Source organism: Zingiber officinale, chromosome 6B (genome assembly GCF_018446385.1).
Source record: "Zingiber officinale cultivar Zhangliang chromosome 6B, Zo_v1.1, whole genome shotgun sequence".
Classification (NCBI taxonomy): Eukaryota; Viridiplantae; Streptophyta; class Magnoliopsida; order Zingiberales; family Zingiberaceae; genus Zingiber; species Zingiber officinale.
Genome location: NC_055996.1, coordinates 88277382 through 88294296, shown reverse-complemented (window position 1 = coordinate 88294296; position 16915 = coordinate 88277382).

Sequence of the window (16915 nt, the reverse complement as noted above, 5' to 3'; positions counted from 1 at the left end):
TGCAAGTTCCGAGGCTAGTAGGGTTTACTAGGTTATCTAAACCTAGGGACCCAATGGACATCTGGTCCAGCTAAAAGTAAAATACTGAATCTTAAACTAATTAACTTATCTTGCTTTTACTAGGTTATCCGAACCTAGAGTGGAGCCCACCCATTGGACCGTAGTCCCTTATAAGTGAAGCAAGACTAAATAAGTTATTTTAAATGCTTCTACTGCATTTACTGAGCTATTAAAATGCCTACTGTAGCATTATATTGAGCTAAGCATTTTATCAAGCACTTGGTGTGCACTAGAACACACCCTACGTACTAAAAATCTGTATACAAAGCTTACAAAAATCTGCATACAAAGCTTATAAAAATCTGCATACTAAGCTTATCAAAATCTGACATGCTAGCTAATAAATAGAATTTTGCTCATGTTATTCCAATAGCAAATAGGAAACTAGAACAACTTAAGCATGCTGTGATAGTAAAACAAATTCAACTACTAGGCATGCAATAGAATCTAGAAAATAAAGGAATCGTTGCTGCATGGAATTAACAGAATATCATGCTTCATCAGGAAATACTGAGAATTCGTACTAAGGTAAAGCTAGAAAAGGAAAACTGCACTTCTATTAGCAATGGAAAAGAAATCTGCCAATGCTAAAAAAAACTATTCTTACTAAGCAACCAACAACAAGATCTCAAGGCTAATATGAAATTCATGAGGCATATCAAAAACTGAGATACTACAACTGAGATGTAAAAACTGAGATGCTGGGGTCTAAACTGAGAATTCGGAATGCTGATTACATATATATTACAATGACAATGTGATGCTACAGCTGAGATGCTAAAACTGAGATCAAAAGAAAGAAATCAAAACAGGCATGTTATTCTTAAACCTCTAACTAACTCAAAACTCAAAATTCCTCATTGAGCAACAGATCTTTAAACTGTAAAATTCCCCACGAACAGAGCAGGGTATTCCTTCGTAGGAAGCATGGTGAAAAGAACAAGGATCTGAAATGTTTCAAGAAAATGAAACAACCTATGGAAACTTATTCCCAGCTTATGTTTATATAGAGTAACGGAAACCTTTAAAACATGCCACAATGCTTTCAACTACTGAAAACTAAGACATCAATTGTTCTCTATCCTATGTGCCAAGGCAACAAAAAGAATTGAAGGTTGCTACTGCTCAGTCCACGGCAAAGAACCAAAACAAAAGATTTCTCATTGCCTAGTATAAAAAAATCCGAATTCAAACTATAAAGCTTGAGATATTAAACCCACATGCTTGAATTTTACCCATCCTATTCTTTCTTGAAGGTCACGGCGGCAAACCCTAAACCAATATCACAGAAAAATTCGAAAACACACGAAATAGAAATCCAAAACTATCCTACTGCAGGTGAGTTGCGACTCACCTCGCTGTTCTTGGACTTACAACCGAAAGGGAAGGCTCTAGGGTTTCAGGTAGCTCGACCTTTGGCTCCTCCTCGTGCCCACAACCTCTCCTCGACGAGAGGATCTCAACGGTGTGAAGAGCTCTTGGAGAAAAGTGCTCGCCGGCCCCCGGCGACGAAGCCCTAGCCGCGACTTCGTTTCTGCCCGAGAGGAATCGCCGACGTCGCGTGAGGAGAAGAGGTGAGAAAGAAATTAGGTTTCGGGAAACCTAAATCCTCTCTTTATAACAAGGGTTTTTTTTTATTATTATCAACTATAGCTTATATATTTGTCGTTGCCTATTTAAATAGCAACGATCGCTAGACCAGTTGGTCCGTTGCGCTTTGCTTGAAGCCATAGGTTTGGGCTTCGATTCTTGGCCGCGCCCCTTTTTCTCCGATTTATTTTAAACGTTCCATCTACTGCATATATACATTTCGCTCCATATAAATTTAATAAAAATCGTGTAGCTCAGCTGGTTGTGTTGGTTTTGCTCGAAGTCACAGATTGCAGGTTTGCTTCAACATATTCCTTTTCTTTTTTTTTTAAAACTTCTTCCTCTTGGTAAAAATACCAAACGAACTCCAAAAATTACATAAAAATACTCTAAAAATTTATAAAAATCTCTATAATATTTTAAAAGTATTTCTAAATTTTTATAAGGACTTTTAGGACTCCAAATATTGAAATTTGGGGTGTTACACTTAAGGTGGCTGGCCAAGCTAGCTTGGAGCCCAAGCTAGGGCCAGCCAAAGCTAATGGTGGAGCCAATTTTAGGTGGCCGGCGAAAGCTTGGGTCCCAAGCTTAGGTGGCCGGCCACTAGAAAATAAAAAGGGATTTTTATTTAAAATGTGGATATCATGGTTTTAAAAGAGAGTTTAAAATTTAAATCTTTCCTTTTATAGCTTTCTACAAAAGATTAAGAAAAGATTTGATATCTTTCCTTATTTGTAGATTGAAAGGAAGATTTTAATTTTGATAAAACTTTCCTTTTTGTAACCATGTTCATGATTTAAAAGAGAGTTTTAAAATTAAATATTTTCTTTTATAAGTTCCTACAAAAAATTAAGAGAAGATTAGATATCTTTCCTTATTTGTAGATTGAAAGGAGATTTTAATTTTAGTGGAAAACTTTCCTTTTTTTGAAATCATCCATATGTTTAAAAGAAATATTTTAATTTATAAAATTTCCTTTTATAACCCACCATGAAGGGAAAATTATTAGAAAATTTTTTTAATAAATTTCTGGAAACAAATTAGGAAGTTTTAATTCTTGTGTGAATTAAACTTTCCTTGATTGGAGCTAATAGGTGGCCGACCATGTTGTTTAAGAAAAGAAAATTGATTTTTAAATTAATTAAAATTTCCTTTTCATGGCAAAAGAATTAAGGAAGTTTTTATTTAAATTTCCTTATTTGCCAAGACCAAGGATTATAAAAGAGAGGGTAGAGGTGCCTTCATGGGTAACAACTCTATTCTATTTCTTCCTCTCTTTTCTTCCTTGATTGTGGCCGGCCCTAGAGGTTCTCCCTCTCCTCTTCTCTTCTTCTTTAGTGGTCGGTTTCATCCTTCTCTTAGAGCTTTTGATGGTGGTCGGTTCTAGCTGTTGGTGCAGGAAGCATCCGACGATCGAACCTTAGTTTTGATAATGGCAAAGGGATTCGAAGTTAAGTTTAATTGTTATCTAATGTATATGACTGAGTGTTTCAGGAAAGTCCTAACTATGGTTAGGCAGGTGAAAACCCTAGGGGGTGACAACCCTAGGTGGAGAAAAGTCCTAGCTGCGGTTAGGCAAGGAAAAACTCTAGGGGGTGGTAATCCTAGGTCATAGGGGGTGGTAACCCTATGCGGGAAGTCTTGGCGGGTCGACGCACCCTAGGTCCTAGGGGGTGGCAACCCTAGGTGGAGAAAAGTCCTAGCTGTGGTTAGGCAAGGAAAAATCCTAGGGGGTGGTAACCCTAGGTCATAGGGGGTGGTAACCGTATGCGGGAAGTCTTGGCGGGTCGACGCTTCGGGCAAAAATCCTAGGGGGTGGTAACCCTAGGTTAAAATCCTGGTGTCGCGAACTGGGTAGAAGTCTGGATGGGTCGAGGACCGGACATCCAGCATGAAGACCGAAAGCATCGGACGCTGAGCAAAAGTAGGTGAGGACGCGTTCCCCGTAGAGGGAACAGTAGGCGTCGGGTCGACCTAGGGTTTCCAGTCGGAAACCCGAAGTCAGACCCGGACAGTCTGGTGACTGTCAAATTTATTTATATATATTATCTTTTGTATTCTAACTCTGTTTTGCAGGAAACTAATATTTTTGTGCAGGGATAGAACTGACTGGGATCGGTCGACCGAACCTCCAAGCTAATAGATCAAGTCTCCAGAAGTTGGACCGGGCTCGACCAGGGATCGGTCGACCAGACCTCAGGATCTGTCGACCGAACCTGGGATAAGTGTCGACTGGATCAGGCCGAGGTGAGCGGGTCAAAGGAGACTGATCGGTCGACCGGACCCTGGGATCGGTCGACCGAACACAAGGATAGAGTTTGACCAGATCGAAGCGGAGCGACAGATCGACGGATTAGATGCGGTGGAGATCATCTGATCGGTCGACCGAACATGAGGATCGGTCGACCGATCCGCTTCGGGTCAAAGCTGATCCTGAGAGTTGGGGATCTGGATCAGCGTCTACAGAGCTATAAAAGGGAGCCTTGGGGTGCAGCTTCGAGAAAAAATCACAAAAGCGAACTTTCTACTTCCTGCTGCTACCAAGTCGATCCCAAAGTGCTGCAATATCATCCCGATGACCCGGAGCTCAGTTCTTCCATCTTTCCATCATCATCGGTATATTTTATTGGTATTGATTATTGTACTTTAAATTGTAATCACTTAACGAGCCTATAGTTGTTGCCCACCAAAAGCGGTCAAGGACTACGGGCCTTCGAGTAGGAGTCGAGATAGACTCCGAATGAAGTAAACCATTTGCGTCTTTGTGCGTTTGCATTTACTTTCTGCTGCGTTTCTACTCTTAGTTTTAAATCGCTAAAATAGCCATGAGCGCTATTCACCCCCCCCTCTAGCGCTTTCGATCCAACAATTGGTATCAGAGCGGGGTAGTTTTGAATCGGTGCAACCACCATTCAAAACAATTTTTTCATGGTAGTTTCAGATTTTTCGGAGTCAATTAGAATTTAGCCTTATAGCTATATTCTAATTCTTTTCTCGAATCGGTTTTTGCTCGATGTTGGTGCAACACCACTCGAGTCCATTTTCTTTTTAATATTTCCAGCACTACTAATCCAGGACCAAGTCCTGGAATTTTCTTGTTGTTTATTTTTTTTATAGTTGATCTAAAATGGCCCTTCAAGAAGGCTACAGTACAGCTCGCCCCCCCACTATTCACCGGAGACGACTTCGGGTACTGGAAGAGTCGGATGGAGGCATATCTCCAGACTCATTTTGAAGTCTGGATGATCGTCAAAACTGGACTCCAACTACCAACTGATAGCGCCGGCAAGCCACTACCATACGAGGACTGGGACGCATCTCTGATTAAAAAGGTGGAAGCTAATGCCAAGGCGACATGCACCCTCTAGTGTGGCCTATCAAAAGAAGAACTCAACCGTGTCAGCCCCTTCAACAGTGCCAAGGAGCTGTGGGAGAAGCTCATTGAACTTCACGAAGGAACGTCCGACACCAAAGTAAGTAAAAGAGACTTAATCTTCAATAAATTATTTAATATTAAACTGCAGGAAGGTGAGACAGCTGCCCAACTCCATGCCCGGATTCAAGATCTGCTCAATGGTCTACATGCAATTGGACAGAAGGTAGATAACCGGGACATCATAAGGTATTCCTTAAACGCCTTTCCGAGGAACACCTTGTGGGCATCCATGGTGGATGCCTACAAGGTTTCTAAGGACCTATCTACCATTAAGTTAGATGAACTTTTTGCAGAATTTGAACTTCATGAACAGATTAATGCACGCCCGACTGAGAAAGGGTTGGCTTTGGTTGCAGGAACAGGGAGAATGCGCGAATCAAAGATAAAACGCAGAACCGAACCAGAGTCAGAAGAAGAACCAGATTCGAACAACGACGACGAGCTTACAACCGAAATAGTCAACCTGGTAAAGAAACTCTACAAAAAGAAGGGCTTCAACAAAAAGGATGTCAGAAAGGCCATCCAGTCCAAAAAAGCCCAACCAAGCTCAAAGGAAAAATTCGAAGTGACCTGCTACGGTTGTAACTAGAAGGGGCACTACAAGCCAGATTGTCCAAACAAGAAGAAAAGAAGGAAGGCATTAAAAGCAACCTGGTCTGAGTCCTCAGATGAATCCGAGTCCGACGAAGAAGAACCGACAAGCTTCCTCGCGTTGCCAGTACAAGTAAATATTGACGAAACCGAGTCCGAATTTGAGTCTGAAACCGAGATCGAGTCGGAAACTGAGTCCGAGCAAAGCCACGGACACGCATCCTCTTCCGAAGGACCAAACCCCACTGTAAGTGCCTTACTTGCCGAAACTCAATTAGATGATTTGCAAAATTTAATTCCGTACTTGCTTAAAAAGTTGGCTAAATCCAACATCCGAGTTAAGTCACTCCAAAAGGAGGTAACAGCCCTTAAGGGAGCGACTGACTCGAGTTCTTTAACTGAGTCAATTCAAATTGGAAGTTCAACTCAAGTCCAACAACTTGAGAAAGAAAATTCCAATTTGAAAACTCAAATTAAAGAACTCAAGGACATGTTGGAACGGTTCACCTTGGGTTCCAAGAATCTGGATCTGATTCTTGGGAAACAGTGAGCCGTTTACAACAAATCCGGACTTGGATTTAAGACCAAAACAAAATTTAAATCATACTTGTCGTTAGTAAATAGAAATGATAGAAACATAATTCAAGCATGGGTCCCCAAGTCAAACTTGGTTAATCAAGTTGGACTTGGTCACTATTGGGTCCCCAAAGATCAGATCCATTACCTTGATAGACCATATCGAGGCTATGATCCAGGGGGAGCCTATAGAAGACCATCTTTACCAATAAATAGAACTGATTGATGCTTGTTTATTTATTTTTCCTTGCAATATACATGCTTAGACTAGGATAGCTTAATGATCTAGGCGTAATTTACACTTGCTAGTTAAATCTAGGAGTTTCAAAAAGAAAATTGAATATATATTTCTTTGAGCGATTCTGTCTAGGAAGGGGTGGATGATCCCATACCCAAGAAGGCCTAGAGCCTCGCCCTGACCTGGGAATCAATCTTTGAAATATTTATTTAATTGACTAATTGGAAAACCTAATTTTAACTCAAATGTAAATTAATCCTTAGAAATAATTTAAATCAAAGATAACCATCTCACAAAAATACTTAAGATTACCTGATAGATAACTTAGAATCGGGTGAGATGGATAAAGGTTAAACTTAGTCTATAATCAATGTAATCTAATCAATCAACTTAATAAAATTTAATCTATTTTAAATCCTTTAAACACTTATTAAAAATTATTTGAAAATCATTTTAAAAATCCTTTGAAAAATTATTTCAAAATCACTTTAAAAATTATTTGAAAATCATTTTAAAAATCCATTGAAAACTTAATTTCAAAATTTGAAAAATCCTTTGAAAATTAATTTCAAACTCATTTGAAAAATCCTTTGAAAATTAATTTCAAACTTATTTGTAAAATCCTTTGAAAATTAATTTTAAAAATTATTTGTAAAATCCTTTGAAAAATTATTTCAAAATTATTTTAAAAATCCTTTGAAAAATTATTTTAAAAATTATTTGTAAAATCCTTTGAAAATTAATTTTAAAATTACTTTAAAAATCCTTTGAAAATTAATTTTAAAAATTATTTATAAAATCCTTTGAAAATTAATTTCAAAATTACTTTAAAAATCCTTTGAAAATTAATTTTATAAATTAATTTCAAAAATTATTTGAAAAATCCTTTGAAAATTAATTTTATTTCAAAAATTACTTGAAAAATCCTTTGAAAATTAATTTTATAAATTAATTTCAAAAATTATTCGAAAAATCCTTTGAAAATTAATTTTATTTCAAAAATTACTTGAAAAATCCTTTGAAAATTAATTTTATAAATTAATTTCAAAAATCATTTGGAAAATCCCTTGAAAATTAATTTCAAAACTTATTTGAAAAATACTTTGAAAATTATTTCTTAATAATTTAAAATTATTTCTTAAACTTAGAGTTTAGAAAAAATTTTAAAAGAAACACTTAGACTTTAATGTTTGCAAAGCTAAGTGTTTACTTCAGTACTCGATTTTTTACTCCCCTCTTTATTTTGATATATGGCAAAGGGGGAGAGTATAAGGAAATTCAAAAGTATAAGGAAATTCAAAGGAAAATAAAAGGAAACTAAATTCAAAATTTCAAAACTAAAAGAAATCAGTTAAAGGGGGAGCTTTCATTAAGGGGGAGCTTCAATATGCTTAGGCGTTATTTATGCTTGTATTCATTTATATTTACCTTTATTGCATTTTTTCACTTAACTTTGAATTTCGGTTGTCATAATCAAAAAGGGGGAGATTGTTGGTGCGGGAAGCATCCGACGATCGAACCTTAGTTTTGATAATGGCAAAGGGATTCAAAGTTAAGTTTAATTGTTATCTAATGTGTATGACTGAGTATTTCAAGAAAGTCCTAACTATGATTAGGCAGGTGAAAACCCTAGGGGGTGGTAACCCTAGGTCCTAGGGGGTGGCAACCCTAGGTGGAGAAAAGTCCTAGCTGCGGTTAGGCAAGGAAAAACCCTAGGGGGTGGTAACCCTAGGTCATAGGGGGTGGTAACCCTATGCGGGAAGTCTTGGCGGGTCGACGCTTCGGGCAAAAATCCTAGGGGGTGGTAACCCTAGGTTAAAATCCTGGTGTCGCGAACCGGGTAGAAGTCTGGATGGGTCGAGGACTGGACATCCAGCATGAAGACCGGAAGCATCGGACGCTGAGCAAAAGTCCAGTCGATCTGAAGGATCGTACTGGCAATAGGTAAATCTCCTGAGAGGAGTAGGTGAGGACGCGTTCCCCGTAGAGGGAACAGTAGGCGTAGGGTCGACCTAGGGTTTCCGGTCGGAAACCTGAAGTCAGACCCGGACAATCTGGTGACTGTCAAATTTATTTATATATATTATCTTTTGTGTTCTAACTCTGTTTTGCAGGAAACTAATATTTTTGTGCAAGGATAGAACTGACCGGGATCGGTCGACCGAACCTCCAAGCTAACAGATCAAGTCTCCAGAAGTTGGACCGGGCTCGACCAGGGATCGGTCGACCAGACCTCGGGATCGGTCGACCGAACCTAGGATAAGTGTCGACTGGATCAGGCCGAGGTGAGCGGATCAGAGGAGACTGATCGGTCGACCAGACCCTGGGATCGGTCGACCGAACACAAGGATAGAGTTTGACCAGATCGAAGCGGAGCGACGGATCGATGGATCAGATGCGGTGGAGATCATCTGATCGGTCGACCGAACATGAGGATCGGTCGACCGATCCGCTTCGGGTCAAAGCTGATCCTGAGAGTTGGGGATCTGGATCAGCGTCTACAGAGCTATAAAAGGGAGCCTTGGGGTGCAGCTTCGAGAAAAAATCACAAAAGAGAACTTTCTACTTCCTGCTGCTACCAAGTCGATCCCAAAGTGCTGCAATATCATCCCGACGACCCGGAGCTCAGTTCTTCCATCTTTCCATCGTCGTCGGTATATTTTATTGTTATTGATTATTGTACTTCAAATTATAATCACTTAACGAGCCTATAGTTGTTGCCCACCAAAAGCGGTCAAGGACTGCGGGTCTTCGAGTAGGAGTCGAGATAGACTCCGAACGAAGTAAACCATTTGCGTCTTTGTGCGTTTGCATTTACTTTCCGCTGTGTTTCTACTCTTAGTTTTAAATCGCTAAAATAGCCACGAGCGCTATTCACCCCCCCCCCCCCCCCCTCTAGCGCTTTCGATCCAACACTAGCTAGCAGAAGAAGGAGAGAAAGGAGGCTTTGTTTCTTGCATCCCTTGGAGCTTGGTGGTGGTGGCCGGAATTTTACATCCTTAGAGGATTCTTGGTTTGGCCGAAACTTGCAAGGAGGAAGGAGAAGGGCTTGGGTGGTTCTCATCTCGGTAGATCGTTGCCCACACAACGTCCGAGATAAGAAGAGGAATACGGTAGAAGATCAAGAGGTCGTTGCATACAAAGGAATGTATAACTAGTAATTATTTTCTGCATCATACTAGTTTTTCTTTTGTATAAATTCTAAACACAAGAGGCATTAGATTCTAGATTTTCGGATTAGATATTCGAAGTTGTATTTCTTTTCTTTTATTTTTCGAATTTGTGATTCGATTGTTCTTTTTGGTTAAACCTAGAGTTATATAAGGAAATTAAATATTAGCTTTCCTTAAAAGGCTTTGTCTAGGCGGTGGTGGATGCTCCCATACCCAAGAAGGTCATGTGCCTCACCATGCAGTCCTGGAAGCCAATTTTAGAAATTAATATTTAATTAAATTTATAACATAGGTTGATTTGGATCAATAGTGTTATGTTCCGCTTGCGATTTAAGTCTAAACCATTAAGAACAGATAAGTTAAATTTGGAATCAATAATGTTAAGTTCCGTTTGTGATTCCTAATTTAACTTCTAAAGAACACAATAGGTTGTTTAGGAAAATGTTCAACACTTGTATAAAATTTTTGTACAGTGGAACCGGTACGATCCTCCTAGGACCAACCAACACAAGGAAGGTTTGAACAAGTGCAACACCCTGCACTTATCCTTTTACAGTATTTAATTACACTAAAAAAATTTACTGACACTTTGAGATTCGAAGTGGGAGCACTCATATTGATGTCGATCTGTCGGTCGCGATTGAAAGTCCTCGAAGTAGTCATTAGGTGCAACAACTTTGCAGTAGAGTCGTAGCAGAATCTTGGAGCAGTCGGAAGTTCAATCGGATGTGTAGTAGCTCGTATAGGTGTTATTCTACAATGCCTTCTCGAGACAACCTTATAAAAAGCATAAAAGGCTCCTTCCATAGCCATGGAAGGCGCCTCTAATAAGGCAAGTTTGATCCCGAATGACCTAGCACTTATCCGCTACGACGACAAAAGTTTATCCTATGGAAGGCGTCTTCTATAGTCATGGAAGGCTCCTTCTATGAACAGTGTGAAGGCGTCTTCACTGCATGAAGGTGCCTTCGGACACTATTCATCCAAAGGAAATTTTCTTCTTTTTGCCTTGTAAAACAACATTAGTCCAAAAATACCCTATAAAACAAGTATTAGGACAATTTAATAATAATACAGAGTAGTAATTAGTTCCTGTCCTTCTAGGACCAGAAACTAGTCAAAGTCTCAGCTTAGGGATCCTAAATGGACTGACGCTTACTATCCCTTCAATCGGGATGCATCCTCACTTGGTCACTCTCCTCCAGTAACTTACCTTAACTTACCAGTTTTTCAGACATCCGGTTAGCCCGTAGACCTGTCTGGATTTCATGCCAACTATCCGGTTGGCCCGTTGACCTAGCTGAACTTCTTGCCAGATATCCGGTCAGTCCGTCAACCTATCTGGACTTTGTACCAGCTACCGGTCGGCCTGTCAACCTAGTTGGATTTCGTACCAGCTATCTGGTCGGTCCGCCGACCTAGCTGGATTTCGTACCAGCTATCCGGTCGGCCCGTCGACCTAGCTGGATTTCCTACACACTTAATCAAGTGGTTAGATCACAACAAATCCTAACTTAACTTACTTGTCATTATCAAAATTTGAGTTAGATCGTTAGTGCAAAACCGCACCAACAATCTTCCCCTTTCGATACAATGATAACCTGGGTTAAGTTAGGAAAAAAAATGCAAGTATAAATGGACACATGATATGGTTTAACTTAATTGGATTTCGATTTGTTTCAACATAACCCCTTAACCCTCCCCTTTGGCATTCATCAAAAAAACATTAATAGACAGAAAAAAGTTTACTAGAAAAAGTAAGAAAATATTTTTTATAATATGTCTCAGGACTACTTTGAGGGAGGAAAAAATTATATAACCATAAAAATTTTTCAAAAATATTTGATAACATATATTAAAATACGTTCAAAGATAGTTTTGAAATTACTTAGCTTTAAAATGATAAAGAAAATAACTTATTTAAAAATTACAAAAATAAATTTTGAAAAGAACCTTTTCAAAAAAATTTTTAAAGTGTTTCAAGACATCTTGTAAAGCAGAAAAAAAATTTAAAAGACATTTTATAGAATCAATTTTAAAACACTGGATATTAGTATTTTTACAAGAGAAATAAGGTTGAAAATACTTTTAAAATCTACTAACTCGAGAAACTTTAAAGTTTTCCAAAATTTTTTTGAAAATGCTGAGTTCTCCCAAAAAAACTTTAAAAGATTTAAGGTCAAAGTTTTCCAAGACAAAAGTTAAAATACTAAATGTTGCAACATTTTAAAATTATTTTAAAGTAGTTTAGAAAAATTGAGATAGTTTTCAAAATAATTTTTCAAGATATGTAATAATTTTTTAATGGAATGTTTTCAAAATTTTGTTGACTTATTTTTCCTCCCCCTGAACCTGATATTGCTTTAAAATAATCTAATCAGCTATAAATTATCCTTAACTGTCTAATCGTTAGTTATAACTAACTATCAGAAGATAGCAATGTTCACTTGGTTAGTTAGGTTAGGTCTTTGTATCCAGTTAGTGTTTGATTAACCTAGATTACTTAACCTGATTGTTGTAAATTTGATATTTAACACCCAGACTTATGTTGATGCACTGATATAAGCATCTTAAGTCCACACAAGTTGCCTATGCATCTCACCCCTTTCTAAGTTTGGATTACACAAACAAGGTAACCCTAATGTGTTGGTGAGATGCTCAAGTCCTAAATCTATAGGAGCATGCTTTCTATGAGTTCGATCTAGACTAAGGCTAAAATTGATTTTAAAAATTCTAAAAATAAGAGAATTTTGAGAAAAATAAATAAAAAATTTTGCCCTAGAATTTAGAAATGTTGAAAATAATATTGAAAATATTGGTCCTAGTCTATTAAACACATTCCTAACTGACGTCGTAAGTTGCTAAATTCACTTTCAGGGAGGGATTTGGTGAATATATCAGCTAAGTTTGACTTGGACTCAATGTAATTGAGTTCAATGTCACCTTTAGTGACATGATCCTTGATAAAGCGATGTCTAATTTCAATGTGTTTGGTTCTTGAATGATACACGGGATTTTTTTTGTTAAATTAATTGAGCTAACATTGTCAATTAGTACTTTCATTTTTGTAAAGTTTAAATTGAAATATTTTAGAATGTGCATCATCTATAACAATTGCACAATACATTCTCCTATTTCTATATATTTTGCGTCAGTAGTAGATAAAGCAATATAGTGTTGCTTTCTACTAAACCAGCTGACAAGTGATGGGTCAAGTAACTGACATTCACTACTTGTACTTTTACGGTCTAGTTTAAAACCAACATAGTCTGAATCAGAGTAGCCTATGAGTTCAAAATTGGATGTTCTAGGATACCAAATTCCTACATTTGAAGTTCCTTTTAGATATCTAAAAATTCTTTTTATGTTAGTTAAATGAGATTCTTTAGCACATGTTTGGTATCTAGCACACATACTAACTACAAATAAAATATCAGGTCGACTTACAGTCAAGTATAGAAGGCTACCTATGACACTTCTACAATATTTTAGGTCAATTAGTTTTCCATTTGGGTCATTATCCAAGGTTGTGTTAGTGACCATTGGAGTTTTTATTTCTTTGATGTTTTCCATTCCAAATTTTATAAGTAATTCCTTAATATATTTTTCTTGGTAGATATAATTTCCTTCATTAGTTTGTTTAATTTGTAGACATAAAAAAATAAGTTAGTTTACCTACTAAGCTCATCTCACCCGATCTATATTTTCAATCAGGGAATCCTATGATTTTGTGATATTAGTTAACTTCAATTTTAGGATTTAACTTTGTGTTAGATTCAAGTTTAACTTTGGGCTCAACAAATAGATATTTTTTGGATAAACGTCTGGGCTATGGTGAGTCACTTGGACATCATTAGAGTAACCATGCCTTCAAGAATTTCTAAATAGTCCGATCTACTGAGCTTAGTACAAAACCTTGGTCTAACTGGTTAGGATCCGTAAGGGATAGCTTCAGTTAGTTTCACTAAGCCAAATGCACCAGGTTGAAGTCATATCTTCCTAGACATGCATAGACAGAGTTTCCCTTAACCTACTATCATTCAAAACTTCACTAATACCATTGGTTAAGTTAAACTTTTGTCCCTATTTAGACTATTCCTAAATACCCATCTAGGTAAGTCATTAATTTTGGAGGTGCCAATTAATTTGGAGTCTCCCCCTGAATTATTGAATATTTTAAGTTTTGGATTTATGTCGATTATTTTTATAGTTATAGTTTACTTGATGATAATTTGAGTTGGTTCTCTAGCCTTTTGACTTAGTTTTTATTTTAGGTTCTGTATATTGGTTTGAGTTATTTGATTTAAGTTTTTTATTTAATTTAGAAGGTTTAATTTTATATTTTAAGGGAGAGATATTTAATTTAGTTTGATTTATGTAATAAATTTTATCTTTTGGTATGTAATATTGATTGAGTCCTACTTGCGTGGTTAAGCACGCTTTTGGAACCCAAGCCTTAATTTGATTTTTATTTTGGTTAACTAAAGATATAAAGGATTTGTTGGTTGAGCTAGACTTGAATGCAAGTTCGGACTTCTTGTACACATCTTTTTGTGATCCAAGTATCATGTCAAGGTACTCGGATCTAGTTATAATTTTTTCAAGTAATTCCTTTAGTTTAACTATTTCATTTTTTAATCTAAAATTGTCCTCCTCAATGTTTTCAACTTGAGTTGGGATTTCAGTTTGAATTGGTTCAGTTGTTGAGTTTAATTTTAATTGTTCATTAAGTTTATCATTTTCTTTTGTTAGTTTGTTTATTTGATTTGCATAAGTAGTTAGTTTCCTATTTAAGCATACAATGGTTTTAAAGAACTTTTTATTTAAGCTAAAATATACCTCATTGGAACCTTCGAAAATGAGTGTGGACTCGTGGCTTGATTCAGGTTCGGACTCGTCTTCCGATTCACTTTTTGATTCTGGTCCGTGCGCCATCAATGCGAGGTAGTTGGAGTGCTTCAGTTCCTCGCTGTCTGAATCTTCCTCGGATGATTCATCCCATGTTTCTTTGAGGGTCTTCTTCTTTTTCAGATTTGGGCAGCCGGTCTTGTAGTGCCCCTTCTTGTTGCATCCAAAGCAGGTCACGTTCTTATTGTTAGAGTTGGAGGTGGAGTTGATCTTTTGCAAGTCCTTGCTGGTGAAGTTCTTCTTTCTCCTATTGAACACTTTTCTTACTAGGTTCACCAAGTGTTCTTCATCATCTAAGTCTAGGTCAGACTTGTCTTCAGGTTCTGATTTGTATTTGGACTTGTCTTTTGATGACCCTATAATAAGAGCAAGAACTTTCTCAGATTTGGCATTAGTCTATTCATGCAGTTCCAGTTCACAGAATAATTCATCTAGTTTTAATTTTGACAAGTTTCTCGAAATCTTATAGGCATCCATGATGGATGGCCACAGTGCATTTTGAGGAAATGCGTTTAAGGCATACCTTATCAGATCCCAGTTCTCTATTTGGTGGTCGATTGTGTGGAGTCTGTTGAGAATGTCCTTTATCCTCGCGTGCAATTGACTGACCGTCTCACCTTCCTCTATTTTGACATTAAATAATTTATTTAAAAATAAATCTCTCTTTGTTACTTTAGCGTCATTGGTTCCCTCATGCAGTTCTATGAGTTTGTCCCAAAGTTTCTTTGCGTTTTCGTGTGGGCTGACGCGGTTCAACTCTTCTTTTGTTAGCCCACACTGAATTATGTTGAGAGCTTTGAAGTTGATCTATGTCTTTTTCTTCATTTCCAGATTCCAATGTTCTAGGTCCATTAGAATTCCGGCATTGTCGATTGGAGCTTTGTAGCCTCTGGTGATGCTGAACTACTGGTCGAAGTCAATCTTCATGTACACCTCCATCTACTTCTTCTAGTAAGGGAAGTCGTCATCGTTGAATAGGGGAGAATGAATGGTGTTGTACCCTTCAAGTTGTGACATTTCACAGTTGTAGAAAGAAAAACTAAAACAAGGTACTAAGACTTGGTCTTGGATTAGCCGTGCTTGAGAAAAAAATGTAGAAAAATTTGAGAGGTGTTGTACCAATCTCAAATTAAAACCGAATGAAAATAATTACTGAATAGGTTAATTCAGATGGAACAAAAAAGGAATTCCCCCGGCTTGATTGGTGGTTGCACCAAATCAGAGCAAAACCTGCTCTGATACCACTTGTTGGATCGATTACACACTTGAGAGGCGGAGGGGGTGAATCACGCGGTTTTCAAAATTTTCTTTTCTATTTTTAAAAATAGAGTAAAGTACGTAGCGGAAAAGAAAAACATGAAAAGCAGGCACAAGAGGAACATAAGCGGTTTTACTTGGTTCGGAGCATTCGGCGACTCCTACTCCAAGATCCTAGTCCCGCGGACCTATCGATAGGTAATTCACTATAAACCTCTTTCGGTACCTCCAGAAGAGGGAATCGAAGTATAAGGAAAGTTAGAACAAGTGCAACACCCTGCACTTTTCCTTTTGCAGTATTTAATTACACTAAAAAAATTTACTGACACTTTGAGGTTCGAAGTGGGTGTTGGGATGTATACTATAATCCTAGCTTTTGTATGATCATCTATTTTTGAGATATTTTGAAATGAGAATCACTTTGGTTAAATGTCTGCATTTTATATTTATATATATGTCGATGCAGTTGTCCATTTAATTTATATTATAGATAATATAGTGTGTGGTGTCACACAGAAGATCATGTTATCAGTTCCTTATAAATTATAAATAGTAGCTCACAACCAAGATGGATAGGGACAAACCATTGGAATGGTTGTAATATAATTTGGTATTAGTTTGTCTTGACTATATAATTACACTAGTACACTATGTGTGTATTGAGTAGGACTGTTTGAGGTTGTTCGATTTATACTGACTATATAACAGAACAGAACCTCTATTATTATGGATGTGCATACTCTTAATCCCGATATAATAATAAACACATATACTTAGTATTTTTTTCTTTAACTTATCAATGGGTGAGATTTATTCGTTAAATCAATAGGCCCGATAAGTTGAGAGATAGTACCATTTATATGGTTGCTGTTGATTATAAAGGGAAATTGTGTCCTATTTATTTAGGTTGATGATGTCCCATTGAGGAGATCATAAGGATTATCATGTAAATTATGTAGGTGGACTTAGTCTGACATGATAATAAAGTTAAGTGGTACTACTCTTGGAATCAGATGTTAATTAAATGAGTTGTCAGTAACTCATTTAATTAACGAACATACGATATCTTAAACACAGAGAGATTAA